The sequence below is a fragment of the Bombina bombina genome, chromosome 3, assembly GCF_027579735.1.
Source record: "Bombina bombina isolate aBomBom1 chromosome 3, aBomBom1.pri, whole genome shotgun sequence".
In the NCBI taxonomy this organism is placed as follows: domain Eukaryota; kingdom Metazoa; phylum Chordata; class Amphibia; order Anura; family Bombinatoridae; genus Bombina; species Bombina bombina.
In genome coordinates, this window is record NC_069501.1 from 1,239,073,752 (window position 1) to 1,239,089,583 (window position 15,832).

Sequence of the window (15,832 nt, forward strand, 5' to 3'; positions counted from 1 at the left end):
GGGTCTTGGCAATCTTCGTATAGCTTAGGCCATCTTTATGTAGAGCAACAATTCTTTTTCTCAGATCCTCTGAGAGTTCTTTGCCATGAGGTGCCATGTTGAACTTCCAGTGACCAGTATGAGAGAGTGTGAGAGCGATAACACCAAATTAAACACACCTGCTCCCCATTCACACCTGAGACCTTGTAACACTAACGAGTCACATGACACCGGGGAGGGAAAATGGCTAATTGGGCCCAATTTGGACATTTCCACTTAGGGGTGTACTCACTTTTGTTGCCAACGGTTTAGACATTAATGGCTGTGTGTTAAATTATTTTGAGGGGACAGCAAATTTGCACTGTTATACAGGCTGTACACTCAAAACTTTACATTGTAGCAAAGTGCCATTTTTTTCTTCAGTATTGTCACATGAAAAGATATAAAGATCAAAAGATCACTTTTGTGAGATACTGTATATATATATATATATATATATATATATATATACACACACACACCTTTAGACATGTATATGTATGTATCTCTATGTTAAAACCCTTTGCCTACCTACCTGAGATCTCATTTCTTTGAGCCTTTATCACTTTTGTGTGCAATATTTGTTCTTAATAATTTATATTAGACAGTGTTATTTTGAGTGTAACTGTATTTTGTAATGTATTTTTGATGTGTTTTGTGACACTTTTTTGTTGTCACTGCAATAATTTTAGCATAAATCACGATTACGTTCAAGCGATTGTGTTTACTTTCAACTCGTAATATGAGTGATAACCCCGATGAGTGCAAGCACTAACGATAAACCCTTTATCGCTCGAAATCTGGCCCAATATATTTTGAATGTTGATTCTCACGTTTAATGGTATATTAAATGCATTTTTACATAACTTTTCTGTGTAAGTAAAAAAAAACAACATTTTTTATGATGTATGTGGGAGTTAATAGCAGGAATTTCTATGTACGATTAAATAAACACATACTTTTTGCCTGAATATATTGTTTATTTGATTGCATAATTGTGCATATTTCACGGCATGTTACAAATTTCTTAACTACGTAACTGTTAAGGGTATCCTGTACATAAAAGACTAACATTTCATTTGATTCTGTCATGCAGGTGTGACATTATGATAAGCACAGAAAAAAGACTTGGATATAATATTTTATCTTTTGATGCTTAATAAGATAGAAAGGTAAAAATTTAAACATGCATGGGTGTATTTCACTTTGAAATAGAAGCATTTTTGCAATATACTTCCATTTGCAATAATGCTTCTAGTAAAAGTTATTATTGGGTTTCTTTAGCAGCATATGCACATATCCTGTGAAGGCCTGTGCACCTGTATTCAAATATTGTACCTTCTGAGAGAGTGAGAAGTGGCTTCTATAACACAAAACAAGTCCTAACAGATGCAATACACGTCACCACCGCTAGCTCTCAGGGTGCAAATACTATGCCTACTCAGATCTTCTAGTCACAAAAAGCATATGTGTGTATGCCGCTGAAACACTAATAACCTTTACTAGGAGTATTGTTGCTAATGGAAGAATATTGCATAAATGCTTCTGATTCAAATTGAAATGCACCGACGCACATTTCAGTTTTTAACCTTTGACCTGCAAAGGGAGCTGATTCCCTCTCAAGGAAGACACTACAAACTGGTGCTTTCTGCCAGGGGAGGTGGCATTTACTTATACAATCCACTGTGGGTCATGTTACTTAAATGCAAATTAATTCACTTTTTGTCTGTAGTGCAGTTGATAGAACCTAAATCAATGTGTCTCTAAACATAGATGTGCAGTCATAATTTACTGTCTGTGTGTAAACTAAACTTATACAAACAGCTGGACAGGGCTCCCGAACAAGGACAAGATGTGTGATGGAAAGATGCTCTGTCCCTCCAGCTGCTCTGTCTACCCTATTAATAAATTAACCACACCCACTACTGTCTCCACCCCTTGTCACGCCCATGCATAGTCCAGCTCAGACCCCATTCATCTAGCCACACCCCTAGGGAGCTCCCTGGCATAGCCACAGGCAACCAGCCACACCTGTCCCTGTGTCACCCAGCTCCATCTCCTGTCTGCATTAACTGCACCCTCAGACTTTTCTAACTCTGCCTCTTGCAGCTCCCATCCCCGATTCTTAGGAGATGTGTACATACATACATTACATTATACATTAGAAAATGACATTGTATTTAAAATATATTGTAAAACACACCATCCAATTACCGGTATATTTAGCCTTAAACCATTATAGAAAGAACCACAATTATAATTGTAATATGTAGTGAGAATTTTTTTATGTTTACACAGATCTTGGCAGGAGCTCATCCTTTGCTTTACTGAAATCAGCACTAAAAAGCAGGCACATAACAAGCTGATTACAATAGAGTCATTGTTCTGCAAGCAATTCTGTATATAGTTATTATTAATATTAGCCAATGGATATTAGCAGAAACTACATATCAGCCACTGAGGAAGTACCTATTATATTACATGCATATCAGAACATTATTTAGTACAAGGTCCCTCTAATTCTAATGAACACAATGAAAGTGATATGAAACCCACATTTCTTTCTTTCATGATTCAGATAGGGCAGCAATTTTAAGTAACTTTCTAATTTATTCATATTATCAAATTTTCTTCTTTCTCTTGGTATCTTTATTTGAAAAGCAGGTATGTAAGCTTAGGAGCTGGCTCATTTTTGGTCCAGCACCTTGGTAGCCCTCGCTGTGTGGTGCCTAATGTAACCACCTAATGTATTCCTGCTTATTTAAATAAAGATACCAAGAGAATTACTTGATAATAGGAGTAAATTTGAAATTTGCTTAAAAATGCATGTTCTATCTGAATGAAAAAGTGTGGGTTTAATATCGCTTTAATAAGAGTGTAATTAAAAAAGGAGCTTCTTATATCAAGTCCTAGCAGAAAGGCCAGCTTTAAAGGAATTACATAGTAGTGTGCATTAGATGCGGACCTCAGAGATAAAAATAAGGTTTTTAACAGCCTTTTTCGTTACATCAAGAATTCTGCAAAATGTATGAAGAAAACACTTTTTTTGTGTCTATAGATCCCTAGAATATTTTGCACAAGATTGTAAATGTAATATTTGGGGATCACTAAATATATATCATAGGTGCTGGTTAGTTAAAAAATAAACCTGTTTATCTTTACTTTTCTTTTTATCCTTTAATGATTCTAGGACTGTTATCCAGGAAAACATTTTAAATTATTGTATTAAACCTCTCTCTCCTCCTGAATTAATGAAGGTTTTTTTTTAAATTCCCAGTAAGTACAGTATGATTAGTATTTATTTGGAGTATAGCCATCCCTAACACAGAAATTCGACAAATTGTGAATGATTACACGTATTCATATTGTAAAATATTTATGGGTGCAAATATCTTAAGACCCAAAAACATTACACTCTTTAAATTACCTCCCCTTAATAAAAAATATTCACAGAGAACTAAATTCTTGGCAAAACAAAACCCTATCCTGGCTGGGTAGATTAAGTGCTATAAAATTGTCTATTCTACCTTAAATCCTGTATCTATTTCAAACCATTCCAATACCCCTTTCCGACTACCTTTCTTAGGGGCTTAGCATGCCTAAACAATCAGCAGCAACATTAATACGCATCATAGACTGGTGTAAAAACACTACACATAAAAATGGGTATATATAGAACATATCCTAGCAGACAAGAGACAATTCGGAGCTAGCTGCTTGCTAGGACCCATAACAACTACAATAACAATCGGGACATATAATTTATGGATAAGCATATCCTCAAATTTCAGAACATATCTACAATACCATCACCACTGACCTCACTGAGGGACAATCCAGACCTTCAGTCAGTCTTCCCCAAAGCTTACCAACATCCTGTAACATTACAAGGCATTATCCCATGTCACTGTTTTATGGAACGGTACACCCAAACCCAAAACTGAGCTTACTGGGATATATGGAGACCTTTTGAAACACTCTGTAATTCCAACACTCAATCTAAAGGCACTCTATCACTTTTATACAAAATGCTCATAGACTTTCCCTCCCAAAATCTCCCTCCATACACTGCAAAATTGATGGAGGAATTGCAAACACAGATCTCTGCTAAAGAATGGTCTAAGATCTTTTTTAATATGAGCAAAAATACCTAATTGATCTATTTTATAGAGACAAACATAAAACTTTTATGTCACTGGTACTATACCCCTGCCAGATTGGCCTTAATCTACACTACTACTCCCACAAATTGCTGGAGAGCTTGTGGTGGCATTGGAGATTATTTTTTTACATATTTGCCGGCTATGCCCCATAATCACCCATTACTGGCAATGGATTAAGATAGCTCTAGAAAATGTAATTGGCATTCCATTTCCACTAGACCCAGCTATTTTTTTGTAGAATTAAATGCAAATTACAACTTTGATTGTTATTTCTGATGATGATAAACCGTTTCCCAGCAAATGGAAATCAACAGAAGCTCTCTCTATATCAGAATGGGCACCTTTTGTTACACATACAATACTAATGGAAAAGTACAAATATGTTACTACCAAACTGATAGATGACTTCTTAGACATGAACTTCCTTTATAAAGAATAATGCAATACCCAACCCAAACCAGCCCTAGGCATAGACTATTTAAGGTTACTATATATTGTAGCCTAATTAAGATCCAGATACGCTTTTTTACACCTTAAAGGGATACTAAACCCACATTTTTTTCTTTCATGATTCAGATAGAGCTGAAATTTTAAGCAACTTTCTAATGTACTCCTGTAATCAATTTTTCTTCGTTCTCTTGCTATCTTTATTTAAAAAGCAGGAATGTAAAGCTTAGGAGACAGACCATTTTTGGTTCAGCACCTGGGTTACAAGTGTATTGTAACAATATCAATTTGTTATCTATATATGAGGTTTTCTTCGCTGATTGTGTATACTTTGTAAACTGATTTGTTTGCAGATCATATTGACAATGATTGTATAACCTGTTTTGCTTATTCAATTAAACTTAAAAAAAGATTATCATTTATTTGTATAGTGCAGCAGAATTCAGTAGCCCTGTTATATGAATTTCTAGTTAGACCACGTTCTGTATACAAAAGATACAAGTGATAACAATGTATCCCTCTGACCCTGAGATCGGATATTGAAAGGATGTGCAGTATAGCAAAGAGTAAACACAAGCTTTTCCGAAATGAAACCAGTCTCTATATCCCTAAGGAAAATGCCCCTAACCCCCGAGTTCATGAACTTGGTTATGTGATATACACAATAATATAGGGTAAGTATAGCTCTGGGAATGATGCCAGGATAAACAAGAGAAAGCTCGAACAACCTGCCAATCAGATATTTCTTGCATTCAGCTCCTGAGCGTTTTTTTTAACTCTTGCAGGGTCCTAGCTATGAATTTCACCACAACAGCAAAACTGGGGCTGTCATATTGCATATCTGAAGCATTGCAGTAATGTAGCAGGTGATATTTTCACCAGGGGGAAACTATTGGTAACTATTTTATACTTGAGAGCACATCCAAGGAGTTGATCTTATTCCTAACCTAATAATTGACTGCAAAAATTTAAAGGGACAGTAAAGTCAAAATTACATTTTTATGATTCAGAGAATGCAATTTTAAACAACTCTACAATTCACTTTTATCATCTAATTTGCTCTGTTCTCTTGTTATCCTTTATTGAAGAGTAGGTTTAGGAACAGCAAGGCACTACTGGGAGTTAGCTGAACACATGTGAGCCAATGACAAAAGGCTCATATGTACAGCCACCAATCAGCAGCTAGCTCCCACTAGTGCATTGCTGCTTCTGAACATACCTAGGTATGATTTTCAATAAAGGATACCTAAGAGAATGAAGCAACTTTGATAATAGAAGTAAATTGGAAAATGTACGTAACAGATTGGCAATATTCATGCAGTGTGTTATCATAGACATTAAGATTGTGCTAGGATTTTGTGGCAGTGAAAGTGGGTTAGATTAACTGTGTAGTGACAGTCCTCTGCACACTCCATCAAATATGCAGATACCTTGCATCTCTCTACGACAATGGGCTTCATTTACCAAGCACTGATTGCTGCTTCGGAGACCCATCGTTTAAATAGCAGCGGTCTTAAGGTCTACTAAAAGGTGGAGGATTAAAATCATCCGATTGACAGCCCCTGCTAAACACATCGAGAGCCTTGGAATGGGGGAACTGAGCCCGGAGAAGTGCCATACCATCTAAGGCCATTCCGCTACATGAGGGTGAGTCCTGTCAAAACCCTGTGACCACAAAGCTAGGGGGATCTGTCACACTGTCACCCCAACAGAGACTACTCAAGTGCTAAATATATAGAAACTGGGCTTCAGCCACAAATTCTAGCAAGTTTACTTTACATTGATTGTACAGTCACCACACAAAACACGTGATATTGCTGGGAGATAATCCACTGCACTATGAACAGACTCCAGATTACCTAGAAAAACCTACAAGAAAGATCTGCTGCTATCTCTGACCCTTTATAATAGCCATTGTACATCTGCTAGAACCTAATTAATATTGAGTTTATGGGGCAGTAGGTGATATTGCTACCTCCTCTTGACAACCTAAGGTTTAAACTGGGTCTTCTATATCAATATCAACTTTCTAATGTGACTTGGGGATGTTCATAGTTTGCTTAATTACCTCTGATTGGTGCCTTCTCCCTCCATTTATTGCACCTTGTCAGTACACTCCATTATCCCTCTCCCTTCTACTGCACTGCAAGGGTATGTCCCTGTGGGAGAGGTCTGAAACCTACCCAACACTCCATTAATGTGACCTCCAGGTCTTGTGGTGCTGTAAGCTTCTCTGTAACAATGGAATTGTAAAGTTAACCTTAACACCACTGTTGACAACCTTTTGCTAACACAAGTGCCTAACAGTGACCCTGTGAAGCTCAGCCCTGGAAAATATACCTACAGCCCCAGAAACTTGCTCTCTACCTCCTTGACTCTCTCATCTTAACTACTGCAGGACGTAAGTCTGTTTCACTTTGCCAACATGGCACAAAATTTCAAAAAGCCTACCTACCAATAAAAGTAATAAACCACTAAATCAGTAGTGGACATGCAAGGTGGCTTGAAGAATAAACTCTCAGACTCAGTAGGAGGTCCTAAAGTTACTCTTAGCTCAATCTAACTGCAATATTCTGCATCCCTGATCCCACTGGGGTTACAACTAATAACCTGATTGAAACTATTTAAACCGGCTTGCCTCTCATAATGATTCACTGTCTAAAAAAATAAGAAAAATCTTGTGCAGATCTTAAAAGGGATATAGCCTCACTTGGAGAATGAACAGATGCTCTGGAATGCAAACAGGAAGCTTTGATAATTGACTATACTAGTCTGGTCACATATTCTCAAAACCTAGCTGACACTGGTTTTCAAATCTGCCCTCAGGCCTCCCTAACAGACCAGATTCTGAGGATAGCTGAACTGGACCACTGATAAAATAATCAGCTGCTTAGTAAACATGGTTATTTTACCGCTCACACCCAAGGTAATCCTGAAAATCTGGCCTGTTAGGGAGGCATGAGGACAAGTTTGAAAACCAGTGATCTAGAAGATATATCTAGGCAAAACATCAGAGAGTTATCCCTGAAACTGTCTCACCCAAGACTTAAATACCTTCTTACAAGACTTCTTCAATAACTTGGGACACGTCATAGAGAATGAAAGCCTAATTGACAAAGTCCATAAAGCCCTCAGACCAAAGTCAATGCCGAATGAGATCTAGAGATATTGTTGCCAGACTACTACACCTTCCAAGAAAACCTTTTGTGTACTAGAGTGGCAGCTCCTGGAGAATTAGAGAACCTACAGCTCTTTCCAGGCTTATTGCCCCATACTTTACAACTACGCAGAACTTATGCAGACTTTACCAGAATCTTGAGAGAAGAAAATATAGATGGGTTTTCCCAGTCTTGCTATTCATCACTAGAGCTAATCAGCAATATGTGGCAACATCTCCACAAGCAAGAGAGCTACTTCAGAGATGGGATCTCCTCCCAGCAAGGGCAGATCTTTCTCCAACCGCAGCATCCTCTTGTAATGCTTGTGGGATATTTCCCTATCAGACCAAACTTGGCCAGTAGTCTTCTTGTCCTGGCATCAAGTGGAAGGATTAGGAAATATCCCAGAACAAAGTGAGTGTTAGAAATTAGGTAAGCAGTACTCACGGTAGAGAGGGTAGTCCTTCACGGCAACAAGACTAAGGCAGAGAATAGTCAGAGACAGGCAACAGAAAGGCAATCCAGCAGTTAGCACTTCAGGGGTAAACCAGTAGAATGGTCAGGAACAGGCAGAGGTCAGCAACAGAAAGGCAATCCAGCAGTTAGCAGTTCAGGGGTAAACCAGTAGAATGGTCAGGAACAGGCAGAGGTCAGCAACAAAAGGTAATCCAGCAGTTTAGCAGTTCAGGGGTAAACCAATAGAATGGTCAGGAATAGGCAAAGGGCCGCAACAAAAGGTAATCCAGCAGTTTAGCAGTTCAGGGGTAAAGCAATGGTCAGACAAGCAGAGTTCAGTAACAATAAGGCAATCCAGCAATTCAAGGGTTAAGCAGCAGAGTGGTCAGACAAGCAGAGCTCAGTAACAATATGGCAATCCAGTAATTCAAGGGTTAAACAGCAGAGTGGTCAGACAAGCAGAGCTCAGTAACAATATGGCAATCCAAGTGTTAAGCAGCAGAGTGGTCAAACAAGCAGAGTTCAGTAACAATAAGGCAATCAAAGTAACAGCAGTTCAGAATAATAGCACCCAGGAAGCACAAGACTAACCTATACTTGGGCACTGAAGGTAAGTAACGCAGGTACTTATATAGGTGCAGATTCGCGCCAAGAGGACTCACAGACCGGCATCAGAGGGAAATGACGTGCAGCGATGACGTCATCGCCGCATGCCCACAGGAACTGCTGCATCCATGGCAACGGCCATAGCAACAGGACGGGGTGGTGAGAGGAGTCAAGGGGTAGCGTGACACCACTCCTCTACAGGTCCGAGCTTCGGTACCAGAATGGAAACCACTGGCTCCTAGTTCCAAGCTCCATCTCAATTACTATAAAATAAATGTCTACTGCATACTCACATCCTTAAGATTCTACAGAAAAGGTACAGCTTTAAATGGTTCACTTGAGGTATTAGACACCTAGGAACTTTTTATCACACAACCCATCATACTCATTATAGAAAACAACAGCTCCTTACCATGAACTGCAAGCTTCAGTGACTTCCCAGAGATTTAATTACATTTCCTGGCTAGGAAGGGTCACAGCTGTAAAATGCTCTTACACACTACAGCTTGGGATCTGAACCTCCCTCAGCTAAATGCAGTGCAGGCATTAGAAGAGGTTTCCCTTGACACCTGCTCTTCCTCTATTCCAGTATATTGATTTGTGGGTAAAAAGTCCAATAGTTCAAGCTCAGACATTGCCCACTGGTGGTCCCACAACCATCTCTTAAAGGGACATGAAACCCAATTTTCTTTCATGATTTAGGTAGAACATACAACTTTAAACAACTTTTCAGTTTACTTCTACGATCAAATTTGCTTCATTCTCTTGGTATCATTTGTTGAAGGAGCAGCAATGCACTGCTGGTTTCTAACTGAACATATGGGTAAGCCAATCACAATTGGTATATATATTCAGCCACCAATCATCAGCTAGAATCCAGGTTCTTTGCTTCTCCTGAACTTACCTAGATAAACCTTTCAGCAAAGGATAACAAGAGAAGGAAGCAAATTAAATAATAGAAGTAAATTGGAAAGTTGTTTAAAATTGTATTCTCTATCTGAATCATGAATGTCTAATAATGACTTTACTGTCCTTTTAATTTGATGTTAAATCGTGGAACATTTCTACAATAACTTCAGTTTGAGACTTTTTAATTGTGGGGACTTCTTGCCTCCTCATGATAATATGCTCCAATACACCACATAATCTCCACTTTGATTGGTACTGCCTACTGGGGCTTTTCTAGGAATCATCCAAAATCCCCTTCTCCTTGGGAGGTGAAATGGAGTTCAGGTTCCCAGCTGGTACATTACAAGTGTCTACAGAATTGTCCTATTTTTATTAAGATGCAATATGTCAGTGAATGGGAAACCTATTGGGGTAAGAAATTCTCAGCAAAACAGTGGCAGACAACTATCCTTCCTACTAAACTAGCAGTTCATTGTGGCACACACTATGATCTCTATTATAAGCTGCTAATCAGGTGGCATTTAGTTCCTTATAAACTAAATAAAATATTTCCTGCCCATTCCCCAGTGTGTTGAAGGAGGTCTAAAGAAAATGGGACCTCTCATCATGTATGGTGGACATGCCCAGTTGAGCAATCTCTTTGGTCCAAACCTTTTATATTGTGCACCCTTCTTGGACTTCCAAGCAAGTTAGGTCCAGACTCTGCATTACTCCAGATCTCAGAGATTCCTACTAATCTATAGCCTGATGGCTACAAAACTCGCTATTGCAAGAAACTGGAAAAAGAAGGCTACCAAAAAGCTAAATCAGTAACCAAAGTTTTCAAGATATAAAATGCCAAACCCAGCATTTGCAGGTCATAGAATTTGCTTTTGTGGCCTCTCTAGGGAGTGTGGGAAAGGACAAAGTTTTTTCACAAAAGAGGCGTTTAATGTCCTTTTAAAGCTTCTTAGTGTCCAGAACAGGCAAAAAAAAATATTATAGAAACTGCACGTTTGATTAAAAAATCCATATCAGGTTTATTTAGTAATACAGTACAGGTTTTAATGTGAATTCCAGTTTCAACATTGGACATCTAGCAATTATCCATGTTAGAATTCTTAATAGACAAACAATAAAATAAATAAATAAATAAGCATATTAAGAATTACATAGATCAGTACAAATGCAAAGTAAGTTAATACTTGCACATTTAACATCTGAAAAAGATCATGTATCATACAGTAATGTGAACACTTACTTTACATGCAAATGTTAGTCTATTTATTAAAGGGACATCAAAGTTTTGTGATTCAGATAGAGCCGCCAATTTATTCCTCGCCCCCATATAATTATATTTAAAATTTAACTGATTCTCTTGGTATCCTTTGTTGAAACGCATATTTGCTGCAATATAGTGCTGAACAGTCTATAACATTGTTACAAATACTGCTGCCATATAGTACACATGCCCACTCCTGAGCCTACCTCGAAAGGTTCTACAACAAAGTATACCAGGAAAACAAAGTAAATTTGATAACAGAAGTTAATTGTAAAAACATTTTTTTTAATTACAAGCTCTATCTGAATCATAAAACTTCCATTTTGACTTCCATATGTCTTTAAAGGGATGTGGAACCCAAATATTTTTTCAGAGCATACAATTTTAAAAAGGTTTTCCAATTTACTTCTATTATCAAATGTGCTTCTTTCTCATGTTATTCTTTGTTAAATAAATACCTAGGTCACTGCTTAACCAATTTGTTCAAAATATAGGAGCCACGTTTTTTGTGATATGTGTGTGTGTGTGTTATATATATAATGCGATAGAGAGCACTCTCACTTTCAAAATCCATACATGCCAGGGTGCCAGCGGGTAAGTATAAGAGATAAGGAAGGCCCTCACTGGTCTTTTAATCAAATAATAATTTAATCAAGCGTAACGCTGCAACAAACAATTATTTTCATAATCAATTAATCAATCAATATATAGAAATTTCAATAACATTTTTTGCACAATACCATGTGCAAGAGTTCATCGGAGTGAAGTAGCTGGTACCGTGCGTACACCAACTATTTAATAATTAGATATGTAGACAACTATTTTCACAATCCATGTGTGTGACATATATACAGTATATATATATATATATATATATATATATATATATATATATAATGTGTTTGTTTGTATACATATATACATATTGTGTATATCTATGTCAAGACATTTGAAATTCTTCACCAAGCTAAGATTACAGGTCTAGATTGATACATACTGGATCCACAGGACATTATTGAATTTAGCCACTTAAAAATGATCACTTAAAGGCCGATTTATCATGGCCCGAATGGGGCCAAATCCCAGTTTCCGCGCGAGCCTTCAGGCTCGCTAGAAACAGAAGATAAGAAGCAGCGGTCTTAAGACCGCCGCTCCTTAACTCGTCTGCTGCCTCAGAGGCTGCGGACACCAATCCGCCTGATCTTATACAATCGGGTTGATTGACACGCCCTGCTAGCGGCCGATTGCCTTTGAATCTGTAGGGGGCGGCATTGCACAAGCAGTTCACCAGAACTGCTTGTGCAATGATAAATGCCAAACGCGTATGCTGTCGGCATTTATCAATGTCTGGCGGACATGATCGTTACAGTGGATCAAATGATAAATCGGCCCCTTATTGTGTGGTGCAGATGAGGTGAGGTAAAGTATAGGATAGAGATGTGTTGTTGGTGCAAAAACTACAGGATGGCAATGTGGACCCACCTCATATTTAACAACACTGATTAGGAATTTAAAAAAAAAGTTTTTGGAGGGAACAAAGCACAGGCAAATCAGATAGCGCTGTAACATTATTGCAGGCAGCTTGCTCACTTATATTGTTAAATACTGCAGGGCTCTGCAGATTGGACTGCACGTCTGTCCCAAAAATATCAGCACCCCAGCTAGCTGCCTAAATTCAAGTTATGAGCCCCAATAAACAGTTTGCACTCACAACCAAGCGCCCCCAAGCAGTAGGATGGCCATCACTAAGGGTGAGCGCCAGTGCTGAGGAATTCTTGCTCCACACTGTTTGTCACTGCTGACTGCTGCGGAGGCAGCACTGATATACAGGCGTACCTCAGAGATATTGCGGGTTCGGTTCCAGACTACTGCAATAAAGTAAATATAGCAATAAAGCGAGTTACACTTATATTTACACCATACTGTAGTCTATTAAGTGTGCAACAGCATTATGTCTAAAAAAATGTACATACTTTAATTAAAAAATACTTTATTGCTAAAACAACTCTATCATCTGAGGCTTGAGCGAGTTGGAATCTTTTGCTGGTGGTGTGTGTATATAGGTGTGTATATATGTGTATTCATGTGTTTTGTGTTCATATATGTTGGAAAAAGGCCCCAAAAATCTAGCATAAGACTAGATATATCACCAAAACGAACTTTGGTTGCTATCCCTGTTTGGAGTGTAGAAATTGCAATAGTATGGCAAACAAATTACTATAAAAGAGTATACTTGCACTAAAGATTATGTAGTGTATCTGATCAAATGCTCATGTTCCAAAATTTACATAGGGGAAACGACCCACAGGATACGTGATCGAATAGTGGAACATAGAGGAAATATTAGAGCTAAAAATATGGCTGCTCCTGTCGCCTGTCATTTTGTTACGGCTGGGCACAGTGTGTCACAGTTACGGTTCCAAGTTATAGAACAAGTCAGTTGCTCCAGGCGTAAAGCTGATAGAGAGACACAGTTAAAGAAAAGGGAAACATTTTGGATATTTTATTTAGATACTTAAGCTCCTAAGGGCTTGAATAAAGAGATAGATTGGTCTCCTTTTCAATAAATTTAGTGATATGAATAAGCGCTACAGAATTTTGTGGAACTATACAAATAAATGATGTTAATAGGTGGACATCAAGAGGATGTGGAGTGTGTCCTGATTTAGCCGTTATAAAAGCATAAACTTAGTTCATTCTTGATCTATGTATATTTATAAAGTCTGGCCACTAAATGGCAAATGTTCACTTGCAATTAGAGTTACAGAATGGTGAAGAGTTAAAAGTGACAGCCTCTTCTTGAATTTTGAGAGTATTTAAATTTGAACATATGTGTGATTTTGCATTCAACATGATTAAGGGATAAAACCCAAAACGATGGAGGTTTTGCTGTTATCTCTGTATTGGAATGCAAATAAAAGAAAAAGTTGTATTATTTAAATGCTTGTGCTGCTGTGATTTCGATTTCTAGACTTGACTGAGTGTTGGTTTGTCACTTACAGTGTGCACAATACATTGGTGAGTATGTAGGAACGTCCATTTGTTTTATCTGCTGTCAGGACACTGGGGGAGAAGTTGAGGGGTGCACAACTTGAAGGGAATATAGGTGGCTGTACACCGATAATCTGCCCTGCCACTAGCTGCTACTGTGTGTACAGCACAATGTGAAACTAATCAGCACCACACCCCCTTACCCAAGGATGGCCTAGAAATGATCAGTCCGCACCGGGCTACATTTTTGGTGCGGCTGGCAGCAGCAAGCAGCAGTTGGCGGGAGTAAGCGAGCTACACAAACGGGTGTCTTAGGCGCTCCAAACCAGTGGCACCCGGTTTTGTCAAGCCCTGACCTAGGTAGGCTTCTGGAACACTACATGGCAGGAATTAGTGCTGCCATCTAGTGCTCTTGCAAACGGATAACATTCTTGTCAAGCTGCTGCCATATAGTGCTCCAGATACGTGCACGCTCCTGTGCTTTTTTCAAAAAAAGATACCAAGAGAACAAAGAAAAATTATATGAAAGTAAGTTAGAAAGTTGTATAAAATTGCATGTTCGATCTGAATAATGAAAGAAAACGTTGGGTCTCTGTTTAACAATAAAAATCAATAACATAACGATCTAAAAACAAATCTATAAGCCAGGGCCCATACCGCACAACTTGCCATACAGCTAGCAGAAATGACAGATCTGTGTGTGCAGTGTTTGGGATAAGGCCGAGTCTTCCAGATCACAAAGCTGATCCATTAACAGGCAGCTGGCTGGCGTACATCACTGCATTTAAATAACTGTACTAAAGGACATTTTAGCATTTCTGCCCTGACATATGAGGTTAATATAGTTTGTGATGGGGTGCAAAACTGCTAGATTAGATTTCAGTAACACGTAACAATTTATAGAGGAGTGTGATCCCCAGAGGTGATGTTATATTCCAAACTGATCAGAGACTTAAGTCCAAGACACAACCCAATGGCCCCAGAGAGTCCATTCTCCTTAGCTCCTCCCATGATAATTCATCATGCACCGCCCCTGAGTAATATAGTACATAAGTTCTCCTAGAGTCGGCAATTATACAGCCTGCAGTCACTCACAGGAGTCATTGTAAGTGCTTACGGGAATAGGGCCCTGGGTCCTAAATACTGAATCATTGTTGTACTTTTATCTCTGTACCCATGGACAGCGCCGCAGAATTTGTTGGCGCTTTATAAATAAAGAATAAGAAACATAGATATTGACGGCAGATAAGAGCCATAGGCCCAGCAAGTCTGCCCGATATTACCTAAAAGTATAAACTTATTTAGTTGATAGGAAAGCCTTATGCTTGTCCCAGGCATTTTTAAAGTCCCCCACAGTGTTTGTCTTTACCACCCCTTGAGGAACGTTATTCCATAAATCAATCACTCTTTCTGTAAAGAAGTGCTTCCTCAAATTACTCCTGAATCTACTACCCTTTAGCTTGAGATCATGACCCCTTGCTCTTGAATCTTCCATTTTATGTAAAATATACATAAAACTGTATGTAGGAATGAAATAAAACACCACTGAACTATAACAAATAAACCTGCAGGGCTTCAACTTCTTAGTAGTCCCCCTCAGCAAAACCTTCTACACCTGTTTACATACTTAGTACCCCCTGTATACCCCATCTAGACCTGTTTACATACTTAGTACCCCCTGTATACCCCATCTAGACCTGTTTACATACTTAGTACCCCCTGTATACCCCATATATACCTGTTTACATACTTAGTACCCCCTGTATACCCCATCTAGACCTGTTTACATACTTAGTACCCCCTGTATACCCCATATAGACGTG

The 15,832-nt window shown here is 38.5% G+C and overlaps 2 protein-coding genes across 3 annotated transcripts in view; both read right to left on the reverse strand.

Annotated features, from left to right (window-relative positions):
• LOC128654691 (sialidase-3) overlaps nucleotides 1-9,275 on the reverse strand; it is a 50,285-nt gene extending 41,010 nt beyond the window's left edge. Inside the window, exon 1 of the mRNA XM_053708747.1 lies at nucleotides 9,261-9,275. The gene's annotated coding sequence lies outside the window, so the exon portion shown is untranslated. The remainder of the gene's footprint in view (nucleotides 1-9,260) is intronic.
• A 1,476-nt stretch (nucleotides 9,276-10,751) lies between these two features.
• Nucleotides 10,752-15,832, reverse strand: part of LOC128654693 (sialidase-3) — a 12,969-nt gene continuing 7,888 nt past the window's right edge. For both annotated transcript variants that reach the window (XM_053708749.1, XM_053708748.1), the window contains one exon: nucleotides 10,752-15,832. This exon is cut by the window's right edge and continues 3,566 nt beyond it. The gene's annotated coding sequence lies outside the window, so the exon portion shown is untranslated.